The following is a 14,286-nucleotide window of genomic DNA, read 5'->3' as shown; positions in this document are numbered from 1 at the left end:
AATAGTCACATCAGCAACGTCGTTTGTTTTGTAACGACAGACGACTAAATTGAAACTACTTTAATAATTTTACGATCATATTACTAAAATTGAAAGGATGGTGATCATATCGCTATTAACCCCATAATAAAATGGTCATTTGAGTAGTTTATCTTAAAAATAACAATGTAAAAAGTAGACTGATTGGCATTGCAGGTGGGTCAAGTAATTCATGTATATTTGTGTTGTATTTTTAATTTAATCATATTTGTTATACAATTTTCTTGTTCATAAAAACAATGTTTTTCCCTCATGTATTGTTTTCAAGTAGTTCTTCGTACAACAAGTTTAATTAAAGTTAAGGAAATGAACAACTTAAAATGTTAAAAAAAATCTTAATATTTTCGGTTGATTGCAATCTAAACTATTAATTTTTTAATTTTTTCAGTTAAACCAAAATATTATAAAGAAGATAAAATTTTCCACCAACCGAAAATGTGCTTAACATTTTTTGTTGGTAACCGAAAATATTATGAAGAATGTGTGCAACTGGAAAAAATTAAGAAAAAAATTAACAGTTTGGATTGCACTCAACCGAAAATATTAATTTTTTAAATATTTTCTATAGCGTATTTCCTTATCCTTAAATTAGATGGTTGCTGCTTAGAAAATCCATTGTTTTCATCATTCATACAAATTTACTAAAGCAAGAATATTCCTTGTTTCATTAAATTACAACTTTACAGAAATAAAGGAGAGGATGATTCCTTCAAGTTGTTAGTCTACTCTTTAGAAGAAGAAGACATTAATATATTTTCAAAACAGCCATTCCTCTTCTTCCCGGTCAAAATATACATGGTCATAAAAAAAAAAGTAGAGAAGAAAGTGGACAAATAACAAGTCGCTAGATATTCATCTCTCCCATGTGGAATTGAAATGGATCCTCCTCCATTCAGTTGCCTGAAAACGAAATAGGATGAAATAATATCAGCACCAGCTAGCGTTTGGTTCCAAATGAAAATACTGCTCAAACGGCTAAGCTTACCGATTGATTTTTTGCAATGCAGAACCGCCTAGTAGATGGAGCTTTCGGAATCACAAGAGTTCCGCCGCTCATCGGCGGAGTACGCGACGCTGATCCGAAGAGATGTTTCAGCAGAGTATACCCATTTCTTCTTCTTCTGAATTCTCGCATCGACGCTTTCAGCTCTACCACCGTTGGACTTTCTTCCCCGTATTCTCCTATACAAGGGCCTGCGAAAATCCAAGTATTTCAACAATATCCTTCTCGACAATCTTCGACACCTTGAGAGAGATGGACGATTTGTTTTACTGGGCGGAACCGCCGGTACTTGTGAAGACGTAGCTATAGCCGCCATGGCTGAAACTGAATCAGAGGCTTCATATGACTCTATCTTCAAAGGGTTAACAAACAAAGGCACGACGTTGCCATCCGAAAGAGCTCATCTGCATGAACGACCGTGAGAGGAGCTTGTGAAATTGGGAAATCAAACATGAAATCTTGAGAGTGCCTGAAAAATCTATTGGAAGGTGGCATCCTGGGATCCATTTCGATGAAAGAAGAAGCTTCGTCGCATGCATCAAGCGAGGCTCTTAACGATACGTCCAAACCATCTGAAGAAGGCTTTAGGTTTACTAACCAGCTATACGAAAAGCTTTCAATGGAGAGCTGTTGAGATGCTTCCATGGCGTCCACTCTTCTAAACCAGCACCCTGTAATATCAAATATATACATATTATCCCCTCCAACAGCTTTATATATATATATATGGATATTTGGCAAGATACAACGGGTTTTAATAATTAGAAAGAGAAAAAAGGAGAAAGAAACGTAATTGTGAGCCCCCACCCCCAACCCGCACACTCATAGTGTAATGTTCCATCGACCCTTCACCCCACGCTTTCTTTTAAGCTAGCAGAAAAGATGACCTCTCATTGCAAATTTGTTTAATCAATAGTCACCAGAAAATATAAATAATTTAGGTTCAAGCATGCACGTATCTTCTTCTTTATCTTAACAAACTAAAGCAAATGAGAAATAACGAGCATAATTTATTCAAGGTGCTACTTAAAGTCTTCATAGTCTTAAACAAACCAAATATCTTCGTACTAAAGTATTAAAGCTGTTGATGAGATAAGTTAAGCTCATCGATCGCGTGGTTTACCTTTCTGGTTTGAATAGAGAATTGTGGTCAGTGATAGAATGAACAGGATCAACGTTAAGATCTAACATTGGAAGAACAAAGGTCTATTAAATATGTAAATCAAAAAATTCAGACAAAAACGATATTTGATTAATATTTAAATTAAAAATACCTAAAATACTATTATCCCAAAATATTTAGGAGAGGCAACAACCCCTCCCATACAAAGAATAGTTATGTCCCTAAGAGTGACCATTAACCGGTGTTTGGAGAGGGAAAGATGGCCATCATGAGGAAGAAGAAATAGAAATAGGGTAGAAGGGCAGTCTATCTCCCTTTCCGGTCTTAATTAGGGGTATTAATAGAGAGTTTTAGTGTGTGTCAACCATGGAATCATTATTGAGTATTTGTTGATCTATAGGTTAAGTAGATATTATAGTAAAATTTTGTATTTTATTCCGACGCACGTGAGTTAGTCAAAAGGCTTGTTTATTAGAAATTTTGTTTATGCCCAATACTTAATCGGAAGTTTATACTTTTAGAAAATGCAGACTAATAAAAAAAATTGATAAAAAGAAATTTTCAGAAATCAATCTTCGAAGATATAACAAAATCCCAATTAAATGTAACATTATCGGTATCTCTAATCTAAAAAGCATTAAATACTTTGACACAAAACAATGCTCGGCTAGATTTACAAAACTTTGACACAGACAATGTAGCAATCATACAAGAAGACAAGGAACATAAATAATATTGGTATTAGAAATAGATAAAATATAATGATGCCCACTGTCACACGTTACTGCAGTTTGGTCCTTGAATCAGTTAAGGAGATATATTAGATATCTCATGAGAAATCAAATATCAGTAAGTTGTATTGGTAAGGAAATTTCAGGGTTTTGTGTCCACTAATAGTGTAGTGGTGGTGTGTTTGAATGTCCTCAAAACTTGAAAGTTAGAGAAGGTGAAGTCGTTTTCATTAAAAAATAGAAAAATTCAGTATACTATTTACTTACAAAGTACAAAAACAAAAAAGCAGACAAGGTCGCCTAGCATTTGTCGGAGAATGAAATGGACATTGACCTAGGTTTCCAGGACAAAAGCCAAATATTAGAAATTAACTTCAAACCAACTGGTCCCTACATTACATCCTCCTTCAAGACAACCACCACTAGATAGAGAACCTAAACATTCAAAAAGCGCTTACGATCGTGAAAAGAATGTTTTTCTTTGCACAAAAATATCATTATTGCATCTATTCAGTTCATCTAACATCCTAACTTAACACGAATTAAATGATCTCAGTAGTTAAGGAATTAATTATTTCTAGAGATCTTGGATTCGAGTACCATGTATGTAAGAATATGAGCGTTTAATGTCAAATAGTTAAGAATCTTTGAACAAATACTACCACATATTTACACCATACTAATAGAAAAAAAATCCTAACATAAAACTTGACAACTGCATAAACACCACTCGGTGAAAGGGAGGAGCAAGAGCCCTATAAGAGACTATCCACTTCATTGAGGCACAAATTCGAACAACCACGATACAAAGGCTAGGGTGATTGTACAATCGAGTAAAAAAAATTAAAGTTAGTATAATTAATTGAAGTCGAGTTGTTCAAGTTTTGTTCAAATTTAAAATTAATTATTTACAATATTATGGTACACATTGGTTTTAACTTAACCATATAAGATATACATATATATATTTCTTCATATTTTTTTCACATTTGAAAGTAAGATTCGTAATGTTATTTTGTAAATCAAATATCATATAAAATTACATAAAATATTTATAGTATTATTTTTAAACAGAATGAATTTAGAGGATAAAATTTTGATGATAGTATAAAGGAATTAAGGAATTGATGGGAAGAAAAAGTTTGTAAAAAAATGCAGTTAAAGGACCAAAATGAATTAAATGTAAAGTTAGATGACTAAATTGCAAAAGGATAAAAATTATTGTTAAAACTACTAACTAAATTTACATAGGTATTCTGTAATGGTAGATGAGCATGTAGTTTAAACTTGATAAAATAAATTACTTAAAATGAATGACAAATCCAAGAAATAAAAAAATCATGAAAAATTAAGGGACTAAATTATAAAAATAAAACATTTTTATCAAAAAGAATAATTAAAGCTACATATGTATTTTATAGTAGTTTAGAAGCAAGTGGTTCAAAATTAATTAAAAATGGACTTAAAACGAAGAAGGAATTGTATAAATAAAGAGATCGGATACCAATTTGCAAAATAGCTAAATTATTTAGCTAAAGATCAAAATTATACCATTTAAATTTTATTTTTTCAATTATTCAAACTTTATAAACTCAAACTCAATTAGAACTAAAAATTTAAAAAATATATATATATATTTTAAATCAAGGAATTCATATCATAATAATCAAGTAAGTAACCATTTATCAAACAAGAGTACTCTCTACCGACTAACTTTGCACCAAATACTAAGCATAAGCTCAGTGTTCTTGCAACCGGAACAAGTATATTACAGACCTAACTGTGTGGGAAAAAAACGCCGTCACCAGCAGTAGAAATATGTGATTTCAGTGAAGAAATTGAAGAACAAGCCAAAGCATTTGTCTCAGCAAATGGGATCCCATATGAGTGAAGGCAGTGGCACAAATAAGATGGGTGTGTGTCGTCGGATTATAACAAGACAATGAAGCGACAGTAGGATATGAAGCCGAGAAATGAGCTAAAACCGCCACTCTTCAGGCTTAGGCCGCCGTCAAGTGATGGAGGATAAAGAGATCGACAAAGCGTTAAAGAAACCGGATAAGAATGTGAATTCTATGTTCATTCTAGTGTCAAAGATGATGGAAGCAGAGCTGTAGAAGAGAAGGGAGAAACTACAGGAGAAGATGGCGATGAAACAAACTCCTACATATTGACCGTGGCATCCAGAGGCGAAGAAATCGAGGATGAATGTAGTTGGGAAAATGTGTGAATTCATCGGGTAGTTATGATGTGCGGCGCCTAAAAAAGGCTAATATACGGCGTGACCGGTTAAATAAGTGACTGGTTAAACTTTAGACTGGTTATGTTATATTATTTAACCGGAAATATTATCAAGTACAATAACATATTAGGTAACGCTTATATAATGTAATAGATTGCGCTTATATAATAAAATAGATATTTAACCTTAAATATTATCAAGTACAATAACATATTAGGTAGCGCTTATATAATGTAATAGGTAGTGCTTATATTGACATATTTTATAACTAAACTGGTATATTTATACAAGTAATATTGCAAATTTACCTATTACATTATAATTATCGGTTTCGATATTTTTTAGATCGATACTTTTTATAAATGTATCGACACTATATGCGTTCACCTTTTGTCATTTATATACTGGTTTTGTCATATTTTTACATGTTATATTGTTATGGATCGATACATTTTTATAAAGTATCGACACTTTATTGGCGCTATAACTTCTTCTCTTTTAAATTCCAAAAGTGTCAATACGTATAATAAATTATCGACACTTTCAACATAACCGGTAGCGCTTTACCTGTTTTGTCATTTCGAGACCGGTTTTGTCATATTTTTACCTGTTATATTGTTATGAATCGATACTTTTTTATAAATTATCGACACTTTATTGGCGCTATAACTTCTTCTCTTTTAAAAAAGATAACATTTATTTGATATGTTGAAAGTGTCCATATTTTTTATAAAAAGGATCGATACGTTTTTTAAAGTTATGTAATTTATGTTTCAATCCTTTTTTAATAGTGTTTCATGTTTTCCACCTACAATATTAATTTAATAATTTCATTTACACAAAAATTATTTGATTGTTTTGATATTTTATAAAATATTATTTAGAATTTAAATTTAACAATATTAACCAAAGATAATAATACATATGTAATATATATGTTTATTGTTTTTAATTTAATAATAATATATACCGTAACATAAAAAATAAATCATTAGATACGTATAATTACTAAATTGATATCTTAAAACTCACTCAAAAGATAACCTTAAATTAATGTTTTCCACAGTGAAATAAGTATGGACACTTTTATAAAAAGGATAGATACTTTACAATATAAGCGCTACCTATTAATTATATACCTATTAATTATATAAGCGCTACCTATTAAATTATATAAGCGCTACCTATTACATCATATTTTTATCTATTATATTGTACAGTATCGATCCTTTTTATAAAAATGATCGATACTTTCAACATATCAGGTAACATTATGATAAAAAAGGTAAAATTTACCTGATATGTTGAAAGTGTCCATACTTTTTATAAAAAGGATCCATACATTTTTTAAAGTTATGTAATTTATGTTTCAATTTTTTTAATAGTGTTTCATATTTTCACCTACAATATTAATTTAATAATTTCATTTACACAAAAAATTATTTGATTGTTTTGATATTTTATAAAATATTATTTAGAATTTAAATTTAATAATATTAACCAAAGATAATAATAAATATGTAATATATATGTTTATTGTTTCTAATTTAATAATAGTATATACCGTAACATAAAAATAAATCATTAGACGCGTATAATTACTAAATTGATATATCTTAAAACTCACTCAAAATATAACCTTAAATTAATGTTTTCCACAGTGAAATAAGTATGAACATTTTTATAAAAAGGATAGATACTTTACAATATAAGCGCTACCTATTACATCATATTTTTACCTATTATATTGTAAAGTATCGATCCTTTTTATAAAAAGGATAAATACTTTCAACATATCAGGTAACATTATGAAAAAAAAGGTAAAATTTACCTGATATGTTAATTTACCTATTACATTATAATTATTGGTTTTGATGTTTTTTGGGTCGATACTTGTAGAAAATGTATTGACACATATTTAGGTAGTTATTGTACATACCTAAATATGTACTGCGAATTTAATGTTGTACCTACCCTTTAACTACCATTACCAATACCACATCCTATTGAAAGCAGCACGACTGAAACATGTTCAAAATGAACCTTTGCTTACATCTCCATCAACTCCGGGACCACTGAACTTGCACAACAAAATTTTTGCCATGGATCATACTGATGTAGACAATGTTAAGCCAACCGAGGAATGCCATGAAGTACATAATGTTGATGAATCTGACAGATTGGTTGGTCAGCTCTTCTGTTCACGTGATCAAGCTTGGTACTTTTACAAGGGATTCGCACGAGAATATGGGTTTAGTGCACGTAAGGGAATAACACGGCTTGACGTGGAAGGGAATGTGAAGACACAAGAATTTTGTTGTTCTAAAGAAGGGTTTCGAGGATCAAAAGTCAATATTATTGATCGTTAACATGCTCATACGCCAGTCACAAGAACATGATGTAAGTCTAGAGTCTTAGTTACAGCAACAAATACAAACGATCAGTGGGTTATTAGTAAGTCTGATCAGAAACATAATCATGCATTGTGCACACCTGCTATGACACCATTTATGCGTTCTAATAGAGCTGTAAGTAAGGCTGATATCGATGAGGCAACAACATTGAAAGAGGTCGGTGTTGGCACGTCACAAGTAATGAACTATTTAATGCAGCAGGTAGGGGGCTATCATAATGTTGGATTTATATATAAAGACCTCTACAATGCACTTCAAAGAGGTAAAGCAAAGGAAATCGTCGATGGGGATGTGAATGCGCTTATTGCCTACTTTGATTATAAGAAACATGATGATCCCGGGTTTTTTATGACATACTCGGTAGACGAATCGGGGGCATTGTATAATCTTATTTGGTCGGATTCTACATTGAGATCGGATTACACATGCTTCGGTGATGTAATTGCGTTTGACACAACGTACAAAGATAATTTGTATGGTCGACCAATTATGCCTATTGTCGGTGTCAATCATCACCATAACACAATTGTGTTTGCCACTGCCATAATCGTTGACGAGACGTCTCAATCTTTCGAGTGGGTGCTACAGAATTTTTTAGAAGCCATGATGAATAAATCACCTATTTCAGTTGTCACCGATGGGGATAGGGAAATGCAGAGGGCTATCAAATCTGTTATCCCTTATGCTAAGCACAGATTATGTTCTTGGCATCTTTCTCGCAATGCACAAGATAACATTGGTGACCCAAAGTTTACAGCAGCATTCTCAAAATGCATGGCTTCCTGGTGGACAACCGAGGAATTTGATATTCAATGACGTTCGGTTGTTTCAGAATTCAATGTCCAAAAGCATCCATGGGTGATTGAGAAGAGAAATACATGACACTTATGGGCACAAGCATATCTATCCGGTCATTTCTTTGCCAATATACGCTCAACACAAAGGTGCGAGTCTATGAATGCTTCACTAGCGATTGCACTGAAACACAAGAATACATATTTAGATGTTGTTCGTGCAATTGAAGATGGAATTAGTAGAATGCGTATGAACGAGTTGAAAGCGGATTACTTAAGTTCCCATACGAAGCCCTTCCAGATCACAAAACTGGTCGACCTTGAAAGCCATGCCGCTGTGATTTTTACCCGCGAATCTTTTCGTGCGTTCCAAGATGAAATTATATGGGAGACATTGTACCGGATTGAGGAAGAGATTAAGTCCTTATCAGATGAATGTCAACATTATATTTTGTCAAAGTACACAGAAAAAAATAGGAAATTGGAAATTAGTTTTTATTCTCGTACGAAAACTCTAATTTGCTCCTGCAAAAAATTTGAGACCGTTGGACTTCCGTGTCGCCATCAACTTCACATTTTGAAGCACTTAGATTACACATATTTGCCCGGGACTTTGATTCAAAGTAGGTGAACTAATGATTCGAAGGCTTCTGCACCCAGTTATGTTGACATGAATGTGTCTCCAGAAGTGATGCAAATGGCAAGGTTCGCTGCTCTACGTTCAACGTCAAGTAGGTTATGCTACATTGCATCAAAGACAGATGAATCTTTCAAAACCGCAAGAGATGAGATGAAAAAACTAATAGAAGAATTAGAAAACTCGTTTGGTTTGAATGATTCAGTCAACCAGAGCATTGTAGTAAACAACGTTCGTGACCCTCAACGAAAACAACGCAAGCGAAAAGAAGTGCCGAAGAACAAGGTCGAGAAGAAAATTAGGCGATGTGGGTACTGCAACGGTGAGGGACATAACAAACTAACATTTCCTCAAGTCAAGCTCAGTTTGAATACAAGCACACAACCTACATCAACTGATTTTTTCGAAGACGGAATGAAATGACAACGATCTCCATATATCGTAAGTATCAACATGACTCATATTGTGTATAAGAAACATGTACATATAAATATTGAATGAAGGAAGAAAAACCGCGTTACTTAAAAGTATGAACACAATATTAAAAAGTGTCGATATAGGTTGTAGACCTATTCTCTCATAAAACCGGTATATTTATACCGGTTATATTACAAAATTACCTATTACATTATAATTATAGGTTCCGATGTTTTTTCAATCAACACTTTTTGAAAAGGTATCGACATTTTTTTTCATCCATTCTGGACATAAAGTAGCGACACAATATTAAAAAGTGTCGATATAGGTTGTAGACATATTCTCTCATAAAACCGGTATATCTATACCGGTTATATTACAAAATTACCTATTACATTATAACTATGGGTTCCGATGTTTTTTCAATCGACACTTTTTGAAAAGGTATCGACACTTTATGCTGATATTTTTTGGGGTATAATGTAAATTTACCCATTACAATATAATTATCGGTTTCGATGTTTTTGGGGTCGTTACTTTTTATATATTGATCGACACTTTATGGGAGACTTTAAGTTTGGATACATTATAAAAAATGATTATAAATATACTGATATTTCTAAGTATAAAAACTTTGTCGTGGATATCATGAAAAATAATTCTTTAATAATGTGTTTCAATACATTTGCAAGCAGATGTAAAATAAATTAATAACTAGTATTGATATTTCAACAATCCTCAAATGTATATGTATACAGAGAAGCAAATATGGAATAATTAATGAAAATATACACACAATATAATCAAACCAAAAGATACATACACAACAATGTTCAAATAATGTACCGACAAACGAAATTAATATGATGAAAAAGGGTTATTTCTAACGAAGTCTGGAACATTAGGGGCCTTCAATAAATTTTCCAAATACTCTCATATGTTTCAGCCTTTTTCTGAGGACATACATAAATAATTTCAATTATCAAACTAATGAGGTGCAATTTTACTAACAATTAACTAAATTCGCATAAGCATGAATAAATTTGTGTCATACCTAGAGCATTGTCGTTCGAATGGGAAACAACGTCAAAGGTATATAGACATATGTAATTGTATTTCTATATAAACACATAAGTTGTTAAAATAATCAATGTCTGAACACCTGTTCAACTGGAAAAACATATTGCATAAATGCAACTTACCGGATTATAAATCATTTTTTCCGCTGAATCATCGACCAAAAGTGTATTTAGCTCGTTAAAATCAGGACACACGTTCCAAACATCATTGAGATCTTTACAGTAGGTAACATTATCGTATGTTTTGCATTTTGCTTGATCCTGTTCACAAACAGTCGAACATAAATATGTAGGAATCATAGACAACAAAAAGTCACTAAACTGTAATGACATTCATCTTACCCAGACGAATAGAAAATGCTCAGAAAATAAACGTAGTTTCTCAAGTACACCTTCTTAAGATCACCCCTTAACACCTCAACTTCTTTCACCACTTCACCCCTCAACACCTTTACTTCTTTCACCACTCCATCTATTTTTCCTTCCACTACCCCCTTATGCCTCTCAAGTGTATCTTCGACTCTCTCAAGTTTCTCTTCGACTCTTGATTGTCTTTGCATGATATAAAATTAGATTTTTTTGATATCAGGCAATTCAGACATCAAAATGTCGAAGTTACTCTATTTTCCCTCACCGTCATCCCCCAATACAACCATCTCTCATTTCTTCTCCTCTGCCTCCACTACCTCCTCTACATCCTTGCCAATAACCTTCAAAATTAAGTTACAATATTAAGACATTGATTATATTCTTAATATTATTTAATTACATTTATTACCCTTTCTTGCTTCTTCGCTCTATCCAACTTCAACTTCACCATCACTCTAACAACCTTTTCCTTCCCCCATGCACGGATGCGTGGCACTCCGGTTCTTTCATAAGCCGACACTACCTCACAGCCCGACCAAAAATCGAACAGTGCAACATGCATTTATAATAAAATTTATATTTTTATATAATAACTATACTATCATTTTATATAAAAACACAAAAAAGTTCTTCAACTCATTTACCTTTAAGATTGCTATGCACCCTTTGAGGTATCTCTGGCTGCACTTTTTAAAGTTGATTATTAATTCAATCAATCTCGAATGGATATATTCAGCCCAATTGAATTCACCCTTCAAGCCTTCATCGCAAATGAGCTTAATATATTCCTTGTTCGTTGACGTATCACCCGTTGGACAAAGAAAGATACCGACAAGGTATAATAGAACTCTGGCCTTCAGTTCATCCCCCCAGTAAGATCCACTTTTTATTTCCTCTTCAATTTCAGCATATGTCACCTTCTGCTTCAAACCATATTTAGAGGCAAGTGCTTTCCAGTCCTTACTCTTACAGACTTCTACAACACTTTTGCCTTCATTTTCTACCCCCAATACGGCTGCAGCACATGGGATCCCGAGAGGAAATGAAAAATCACCATACTTAGCAATACATTGTCTGACATCAAATTGCGCCATCAAGGACCGACACAATTCCCTCCGAATAGGTCAATCCTTTACTCCTACCAACGATCCAAAACCTATTTCTCCCAGCACATTCAACTGACCATTCTCCTTAAGGTGTTTAATTAATGAATTCACCCTTTTAATGCTGCATCTTGTCGACACTTCCTACATTTTTTAAAAATATATAATGTTATAGTTCTTATATATTTTGTATCAACGTATTTACAAGTTTAATGAATACCTTATTTTCATGTGCTTTCCTCCGTTCTTTGTATTCTTTACTATCATTCCTTGACTGTGTGATGTAAGGTTCCTTTTCAGAATCACTCATCGAATTCCATTTTGGACCTCACATATTTTGTCACCTAGTATTAAACATAAACATTTCTTAATCAATACATTAACACTAAATAATATCTCAATGTCAATTTCATTTTACATACCGAACCGCTCTGTGTGCCATCTTCCTTCATCCTTTTGCATTCGGCCATACTGTCAACATTTAAAATTTGTAATCAATTTATAGTTTATCGATACTTTAATCCAATTACCATTTCAACAATAATAACAAAAAGACATTGATACTTACTAGAAGTACATATATCCACCCTTTGGTTGCTTTCGAGTCTCGGCCTCAATTTCAAAGTCATCTGCGCCACCAACAATTTTCCAACCCATTGACTCCATTTTTCCTTCATATATCAGTTTACGCAAATCAAATTATTTTGTTACATACACTTTATTCAATATACAAATATAGAAAACTACTCTTGTGGTAAAACGGTTTTCTTCAAAAGAATTTGAATGGCCACTACAAAATGTGTCGGCACATTTATACAACCTATAATATCATTTTCTACCTATAATATTTAATAAAAGTATCGACATTTATATTTTACCTTGAATATAACTTTCTACCTGCAATCGGTCTCAAATGCTTCTTTACTCCAAAACCCCAAACAACACATAAAAACCCTATTCACGATTACTGTAATAATAAAAAACTAGGGTTTTTGACAACATACTTTTCGATTCGACTGCAGCAACAAACAAACAAATTTCGCTTTAGAAACGCCTTCTGAAATGCAGCAACAATTACGCTTCGATTTCAAAAACTCGTCTGTTCTATCTATTTTCAGAGGATATTTAGCTATGGCCTTTATATTTTCATCGGATATGTTATTTATATTTAATCGATACAAATACGAAAGTGTCGATACTTTTATGTCAGGTGTCGATACTTTCGAAAGGATAATTACGTATTTCTTTGAAGTATCGATAATTTATACACGTACTTACGAAAGTATCGACACTTTCAATATCCGGTAGCATTTTACCTGTTTTATCATTTTGATACCGGTTTTATCATATTTTTACCTGTTATATCGTTGTGGATCGATATATTTTTTAAAGTATCGACACTTTATAGGCGCTAAAACTGCTTCTCTTTTAAATTCACAAAGTGTCGATCCTTATATAAAGTATCGACACTTTCAATATATCCGGTAGCGTTTTACCGGTTTCATCATTTTGATACCGATTTTATCATATTTTTACCTGTTATATTGTTGTGGATCGATACATTTTTTTAAAGTATCAACACTTTATAGGCGCTAAAACTGCTTCTCTTTTAAATTAACGAAGTGTCGATCCTTATATTAAAGTACCGACACTTTGAATATATCTGGTACCGCTTTACCAATTTTATCATTTCAATACCGGTTTTGTCATAGTTTACCTGTTATATCGTTGTGGATCGATACATTTTTAATTTGGATCACACGAACCGACAAGTTAAGTTTGCCGGTTGCACAATTTTTTAATATTTCTTCATGACTTAGACCTACTACATTATTATTAGTCAACATTTCCGGTAGCGCTAAACCGAATTTGTTAAATATCTTTTAATGTATCCAGTAACGCCGTATATTAGCCATATATAAACCTGCCTTTCCTGAGACATTCCCTAATTCATCTATCAAATTGGTAATTGAATTTTTCTTAATTTTGACGTATCTATTTGAATATTCTGAACTAAAATGATAATGTGTGAATTCTTTAAAATTCGAATATTAACAAGATAATGTTATATTTTTTAAGGATTTATATTCAATTAAAATTATGAATTTATATTAGATTGAAATAGGTATATATTATTTATAAATTTATATTTGATTAAATACAAATATATTATTGATGAATTTATATTCAATTAAAATATAAATATATTATTATGAATTTATATTTGATTGGAATATAATACTGTAATTCAGTATGTTTTTCATTTGAGAATCACTATAAATATTGTGCTAATCTGCTAGGTTAAACATAAGTTTTTACATCTCAAAAGTTCAAA

The 14,286-nt window shown here is 32.2% G+C and overlaps 1 pseudogene; it reads right to left on the bottom strand.

Moving 5' to 3' along the window:
* Nucleotides 1-931: 931 nt before the first annotated feature.
* LOC120163123 lies at nt 932-1,700 on the bottom strand (annotated as a pseudogene).
* Between the last annotated feature and the right edge of the window lie 12,586 nt (nt 1,701-14,286).

This window comes from Hibiscus syriacus, unplaced genomic scaffold (assembly GCF_006381635.1).
Source record: "Hibiscus syriacus cultivar Baekdansim isolate YM2019G1 unplaced genomic scaffold, ASM638163v2 tig00111427_pilon, whole genome shotgun sequence".
Lineage (NCBI taxonomy): Eukaryota > Viridiplantae > Streptophyta > Magnoliopsida > Malvales > Malvaceae > Hibiscus > Hibiscus syriacus.
The sequence above is the reverse complement of the archived record's forward strand: the minus strand, read 5'-3'. Positions and strand labels throughout refer to the sequence as shown.